Source organism: Mastomys coucha, unplaced genomic scaffold (assembly GCF_008632895.1).
Source record: "Mastomys coucha isolate ucsf_1 unplaced genomic scaffold, UCSF_Mcou_1 pScaffold14, whole genome shotgun sequence".
In the NCBI taxonomy this organism is placed as follows: Eukaryota; Metazoa; Chordata; class Mammalia; order Rodentia; family Muridae; genus Mastomys; species Mastomys coucha.
Window position 1 is genome coordinate 111,953,022 of NW_022196896.1, and position 7,185 is coordinate 111,960,206.

General features: G+C 51.4%; 1 long non-coding RNA gene across 1 annotated transcript; it reads right to left on the reverse strand.

Moving 5' to 3' along the window:
• Positions 1-2,505: 2,505 nt before the first annotated feature.
• On the reverse strand, positions 2,506-6,920 carry LOC116088697. The gene is made up of 2 exons (XR_004117982.1): positions 6,730-6,920; positions 2,506-3,078 (listed from the first exon to the last, which is right to left on the reverse strand). It is a non-coding gene; the product is annotated as an uncharacterized LOC116088697 (long non-coding RNA).
• Positions 6,921-7,185: the final 265 nt, after the last annotated feature.

Below are 7,185 nucleotides of genomic sequence, written 5' to 3' on the forward strand. Positions count from 1 at the left end.
GACTCCAGGGACCAGTGACCCGTCCCGCATTTGTTTCGCGCTCCCGGGGCCTCCCCTTGTTCGCCGTGACTCTTAACAGGCAGCGGCCCCGCCCGTGCGGCAGACTAGATGCTGTGGCTGCCAGGCGCGCCGCCCCCGCGCCGGCGCCCCGATGGGTTTTTCCATGACTGCATCCGGCCCCGGCCGCCTTTGTTCCCGCCGTCCCTGGTCTGCTCGCGCGCCCGGGTTTTTCCAGGGCTCAATTGGAGCATGGAGGAGCCCGCCTCCGCGCTCCAGCTTAGAGCCCCAGGACCCTACTCCGAGAGCCTAGCCCTCTGAGTACGCACGGCTCTGTGCCCCATTCGTGTCCCTGTCCCCAGGGTTTTTGGCCTCGGCCCTATGATTGAGCACAAAGTGGACGGTCATCCTGACCCGCGTGCCTCAGCCCTGCGCGACGGCGCTCGTCGCGCCACAAGTTCCCCTGGGCGCCTGCAAGAACTCACAAAGGTTGAGGATGCGCACCTGCCTCCAGGTTGGGAAGGGCTGCGCAGGGCCATTAAGGCCAGCGACCGCTGGAGGAATCCGAGTGCTCATGGCACAGCAGGGAGACCCTGGTGCGTTCGCGGCGGCGTGGGCGAAGCTCATGAGTGGAAAACAGTATTGGCACACTCGGGCTAGATGCAACATCTCGTGATCCCGAGACCCTCCGGATGTCAGGAAGAAGAGAACGGACATAGAGCGATGGGGAGGAGGGCAGTGGACAGTAAGGGTGGCCCGGTCATTACTCTCAATAGGCATAAGGCCCTTGGGTCTCTACTGTACTCTGTAGGAATTGATCCTGCTTACACTAAGGTGAACTGAATGTGTGCGACCTACCGTCATTGCTTAATAATCTTAGTTATGTTGGCAGGAAAAGTTTTTGTCTCTTTAAAATGCTGTTTCTTCGCAAGGAGACTCACACACAGGGCAGCCTCCGGGCCTCGGGACCAGTTTGAGGAGGTGTCTTTGTAAAGAAAAGAACCCCGGATTATAAGTAGGTGTCTGTCCAGGGGAGAGAGGCAGTCCTGAGCATGTTCCCTTCTGTCAACCTGCAGGAGGCTGCTGGAGACCAAGGACACCCGGATACACAAAAGTCCAGAACTGTCCTGTGCAGGGTGGGAGGGGTCAGCCCTGTGGGTCCGGACTGGTCTCTGCACCACCCTCACCACACCTACAGATGACATTCTTTTGGAAACAGCAATGAACCAAGTGTGGTGGCTTTAACCCCAGCCTTCTAGTCAAGGCTGGAGGATCTCTGTAGGCTCCAAGGCCAAAAACTTGGCTACAAAGTGAGTCCCAGGACAGCCAGAAATATGCCACTCAAGAGTGACCCTAGCCACACGCTTCTAAGGAAGGTCACTTCAAGTTTCATCTTTGGGGTGTCTGTATCTCGGGTCCCTCCCCTCCGGATCCTTCTATTTGTTCCCAGAAGCTAAATACCCCCACCCACTCACCCTGGTGTGGGAAAGCCTCGTTCCCACACAGCTGGATTCCCTGCTGCCCACAAGCTGACTCCCACATCCTTTTGTGGGACCGAGAAGAAGGTCCTGGTTAAGGCCAGCCCTTGCCCTAAAGGGAAGCCGAACCTAGATGTGAGCTGCCTGGCCCCACCACTGTCCTCACCCAGTGCCACCTCCTCATAGGAACTGGACAAGCAGGGCCTTCTTAGACACACCTAGAACACGGAGGTGAGAGAAGTTGTAAGCAGGATTCAAACCAGTTTTCTCGAGACCACGACATCTACTTGCATGCTTCCTTGGGCATCCAGCTCCTGGGTGGTTTCTTCCTGTTCTGCCTAGAGGCCGCCATAGTGGGGAAAGAGGTGGGGCCTAGACCTGATTCCTATAGGAAGCAAACTAAACTAGGCTAAGTCTGTGAGATGAAGCCTTGTTCCCTTGGCGTCCTGTTCCGACACTCACCTCTCATTTCCCCCGGAGAAGATTTTTTTTTCCTCCCGGTTTTGTGATAGGGTTTCATTCTGTGGCCCAGGCAGGTCTTGAAACCTCTAGACTCCACTGTCAGCCTGAAGGGCTGCTGAGATTGGAACCCTGCTCTACTAGACCCACTCTCCATGCTAGAGATGACAAAACTGAGTCGCTCCTAATTGGGCAACTTGACCACACAGTAATACGCTTAGGCAGGCAGGATGGCTCATTGAGTAGAGACCTATACAGGCCTGAATTAAACCCCTGACCCCACAGGGAGGAAGGAGAGAATGACTACTCAGGATTTTCTGACCTCCACATGTGGTAAAGCACTCACTTGTGTGTGTGTGTGTGTGTGTGTGTGTGTGTGTGTGTGCGTGGGCGCGCACGTGTGCATACACACACACACACAAGTAATTTTTGTTTTGTTTTCTCATTTTTTTGAGGCAGGATTTCTCTGTGTAGACCAGGTTGATCTGGAACTCACTCACAGAGATCCACCTGCCTCTATGTCCCAAAGTGCTGGAATTAAAGACGTGCACCACCACCACCTGGCTCATAATTTTTTTTTTTTTTTTTTTGCCACGAGGTGTGTTTTATTTTCATCAATCCTACAAATAATCTTCTATAATATCCCAGGGCAAACCGATGAAATTTGGCAGTCCGATTAGTGGAGGGGTCCCCTTCAGAGACCCACAGGCCAGTGGCATCGGCTAGGAGTGCCCGGGGTTCACAGTGCAGCTTGTGGCTCACGTCCATCCTGCAGGTGGCTCTTCCTCCACATCACAAGGGGGTCTTGGAGATGACGGGGTGGGGTGGGGTGGGGAAATCTTATTAGGCTTTTAGGAGATTTCACTCCTCTTTTCCTGTTCAACAGCTGCGCAGGGCCGGATGTGGTCATTGGAGAATGGAGCTACCTTACAGCCCCCCACACCCAACCCACAAATACAGTGTGGGTGAGGCACCCACGAGGCTCTCTTTGGTCGGCAGGGTGTTCTTCTCCAGCGTCTCCGTTTTCTTCAGCTTGGCCTTATTGAAGCTGGCGATTTTCCCCGTGTCAGGCTTGTCTGCCATTTTCTTACAACTTGTGGATTTTCGTTCTGAGTTCGCCCTCCAGGTGCTCCCGCTAGAGTTGCTGCAGCAAGAGACCAATTTTTCTTTTTTTTTTTAAGAGTATACACATGATAAAATAAACAACTTGTTTTTGTTTTTGTTTTTTGAGACAGGGTTTCTCTGTATAGCCCTGGCTGTCCTGGAACTCACTGTGTAGACCAGGATGGCCTCGAACTCAGAAATCCGCCTGCCTCTGCCTCCCAAGTGCTGGGATTAAAGGTGTGCGCCACCACCACCCGGCTAACAACTTTTTTTTTAAAAGGAGATAAGCCTGATGTGGTTCAGGCATGCTGCTGTAGAAGCCATTCTCTGAGTCCAAGCTTGTGAACTTGTGTACTATTGAAACCCGTGGGGAATTAATGTCCGTAGCTCATGTGTAAATCGGAAAGGAAGAAGGTCCTACATGCTGGGTTACGGAAGAGGCACCTTTGAAACGGCGCTGTCCCACCCAGTTCCCACTTTTCGACCGCTAATTTGTTTTATGGGCTTTTATTTTAATTACAGATATCAGCCCATAAATGGATGAGAATCAACTAGTGGAGTCGTTTGTGGATGGAAAAGTCTGCTCCAGGTCTTATTAGCTGGAGCGTGGATACTGTCCCATTTCTTCTCTTTATGTTTATTGACTTGGGCCTCACCTCACTAGAGACAACGAGTGGGTTCGTGTCATGGGCACTCTTGCAAATGCAGAAAGGAGTAAATTAGTCCCCCATATCCCCATCCTCTGGTATCTGTCGAGGACCTTCGGCACACCAATTCCCTTTGTGACTCCAAATCCTTTGGATCTATCCAGGGTCTTGTATAGTCCCCTATACAAAAGGCGGTGTCTGTGGCTTGCTGGCTAATCAGAAGACTGCAAAGGTAACTGTGTTACTTACTAGACTGTGAGGACAGTTCTACCAGCCTACCGCTGGCGTTGTAAAAACAAGCTGCTTGTGTGTGCCGAAGGATCTGTGGTAAAGATACAAGAAAACCAGCTAGAGAGCCAGTGTGGCAAAGACACATCATTGCAGCCGTTAGGAAGACAAGGCAAATTCAGGAGTGCAGGGTCATCGTGGCTAGATGGGGAGATCGAGGACAGAGACATGAGACCTGGTCTCATTTAAACAAAACGTAGTCATGTTAATAAAGCTCCAGCTAACACCAGACAAGAAACAAGAAACAGGCCCAGGGTGGGGAGTTTAGAAGGCTAACAAGAGCCGGTCATGGTGACACACTCCCTTGATCCCAGCACTCAGGAGGCAGAGGCAGATGGATCTCTGTGTTTAAAGCCAGCCTGGCCTACATAGGGAGTTCCAAGAAAGCCAGAGCTATGTAGAAGACCCTGTCTCAAACAAACCAAAGGTGGTCAAGGCATGGGGGAAGAGAGCAGACAAGCCTGTACTGGATTCTGCCTACAGTCCCGAGATTAGAAACTTTTCTTTCAGCTGGGCCATGATGACGCACGCCTTTAATCCCAGCACTTGGGAGGCAGAGGCTGGCGGATTTCTGAGTTCGAGGCCAGCTTGGTCTAAGAGTGAGTTCTAGGACAACCAGGGCTATACAGAGAAACCCTGTCTCAAAAAACCAAAAATGAGGGCTAGTGAGATGGCTCAGTGGGTAAGAGCACTGACTGCTCTTCCAAAGGTCCTGAGTTCGGATCCCAGCAACCACATGGTGGCTCACAACCACCCATAATGAGATACGATGCCCTCTTCTGGTGCATCTGAAGACAGCTACAGTGAATTACGCCAGAGCGAGCAGGGCCGGAAGAGGTCCTGAGTTCAATTCCCAGTAGCCACACAGATGATAGCTCACGTCCATCTGTACACATCCATCTGTACAGCTACAGTATACTCATACACACATAAAATAATAAAAAAAAATCAAAAATGAAACAAAATGTTTTCTTTCCCCAGATGATCGTTATTATTGTTAATTATTTTGAGACTGATTTTCTTCTTGTAGTTGTGGTTGTCCAGGAGCTAGCTGTAGACCAGGCTCACAGAAGTCTACCTGCCTTTACTCTACCTCCTAGCACTGGTATTAAAGGCATGTGCCACCACCCAGCTCCCCAGTGGGTCTGTAGATAGGACTTCATCCTTGGCCATGATTTGATTATAGCCTCACAAAATACCTAGCTCAGATTCCTATTTATTTATAGGTATATTAATTTTATGTATATGGGTGTTTTGCCTGCATGTACATATGTGCACTGTAAGCATGCCTGACGCCTGAAGAGGTCACAAGAGGGCACTGGTTCCTGCTGGAACTAGCCTCCAGCCACTTCCTCTTTGAATTCCCAATTGTCAATCATAAGGCTAGTCATTTCCCACTATGCTCCCATTGCACACCTAAGTGTCAAGTCTCCTGTTAGGTGTAAGATATGGACAACACAGAATAGCATGCTTCTCGGAGGCCAGTAGTCCGATGACATCACCAGAGATACAGACCCACCATCTCCACACAGGGCCAGGCCTTCTTGTCCTCATTTTTCAACAGGACCCACAGCAGCCGTGAAAGGGCTGTGTTTATGAAATGAATGGTTGAAGCGAGTTCCTGGCTTGCCTGGCAGGTATCAGGAAATATAACCCCCCCTACCCCGCACTCCCCGAGTGAGTCCTTCACACTACAAAAAACAAATGAGTGAAAGCCGCTAAGTTGCTGAGGGTGTCCGATTTAGTGATGTCCACAGGAACTCGACTGACCTTCGTGCCTGAAGCAGATGTCAGCTGACTAGGTTTACCTGCGCCGAGTGGACCCTTTGGGGGCGGGGCTGGGATTAAGCAGCACTTCAGCAGCACGTGATGGTGTGTGTCGGCTAGCGTTGTGTGTTGTAGTCAAGTGTCTGAACTGGGGGCGTGGGGGGAGCGGGGTATCCTGGGCAACAAGGTACAAACAAAGCAAGTGACCCAGGGCACACACTACTGGGCTTTATTGCCCTGAACCATGCTGTCCCCAACTACCCAGGCTGATTACTAGGCAGTTCAATGACTGTTGATAGTCCCACCCAATGGGACCTCACCGAGTACTGCCATGGAAAACAGCCCACGCCACCCCCACTTCTGGCCATCACAGGTAAACCCGTGGACCCCGTGTTCATCTCCCTGAGCAGTCTCCTTTCCCAAGAAAGGGGTACAACTCTTGCCCAGCACCCCCTAGCTGTGGAGTGTGGAACTTGGCCAGGACTGCACAGAGCATCCTCATTGGCGCGCATCGGGGAAGGGTTTTCAGGTTCAGGCCTGCGCCTGGGGCCTCCGATATCCCCGCTCAGAATTTCCAGGGCACTTGAAATCCTCCACTGGAAACCCCCCACCCAGCATCTGGGCAGCAGGGAGAAAGCCTCCAGGCACCTCTGACATCTGACAAGGTTCCTGGAATACTGCGCCTGGAGTTTTGCTCCCTTCTCTGGAACTTGTTTACTTCACCTTGCAGCCTCTCCCCTGGGACTGATGGGAGCCTGCTCCCAAGGGCAGGGGAACTTGTATCTGTTTGTTCCTCCACTCTAGTCTGCTCTCCCCGTCTTCTGGGCAGAACCCATGTTTCCTTTTCATAGGCTGAAGAGAAGTATCCCAGAACAGGATGGGGAGTGGGGATATACAACTGCCTACACCGCCCCCCCACCCCCGCGCGCCCTTGCCCCCAGTCTAGAATCTAGATTGTCCCAGCTTTTGTGAAACCCCCATTCACTCACTTTTCTGTTGAATCCTGGAGAGTTGGTGACTCCCAACTTTGATCTGAACTCTAGGCCAAGGGTGGTGTTTTACTCACCCTCTGAAACTTGGCAGAACATTCTAGAAGGACTGCCGGGTTACAGTTTCCTTGGGGCCCCTGGCTCCAGCCCAGGACATAGCTCATGGGCTAATGCACCCTCCTCTTTAGGTTCAGCTTGCAGATTCTAGCAGCTGGGGAGTGATTAACAATGCTGAATGTTAGGGAGGGAGAGAAGGGAAGGAAGGAGGGAGAAAGGGAGGGAGGGGAAAGGAGGAAGGGAAAACTTGTTTTTCCCTCCACGCTGGGTTTTGAACCTAGGATTTTAAAGCTTGCTAGGTAAACATTCTGCTACCGTGCTGCATCCCAAACTCTCTTTTTATCTTTTTTAAAATTCTTTTTCTTTTTTTTAAAATTTATATGGGTACTGGCTTTCATG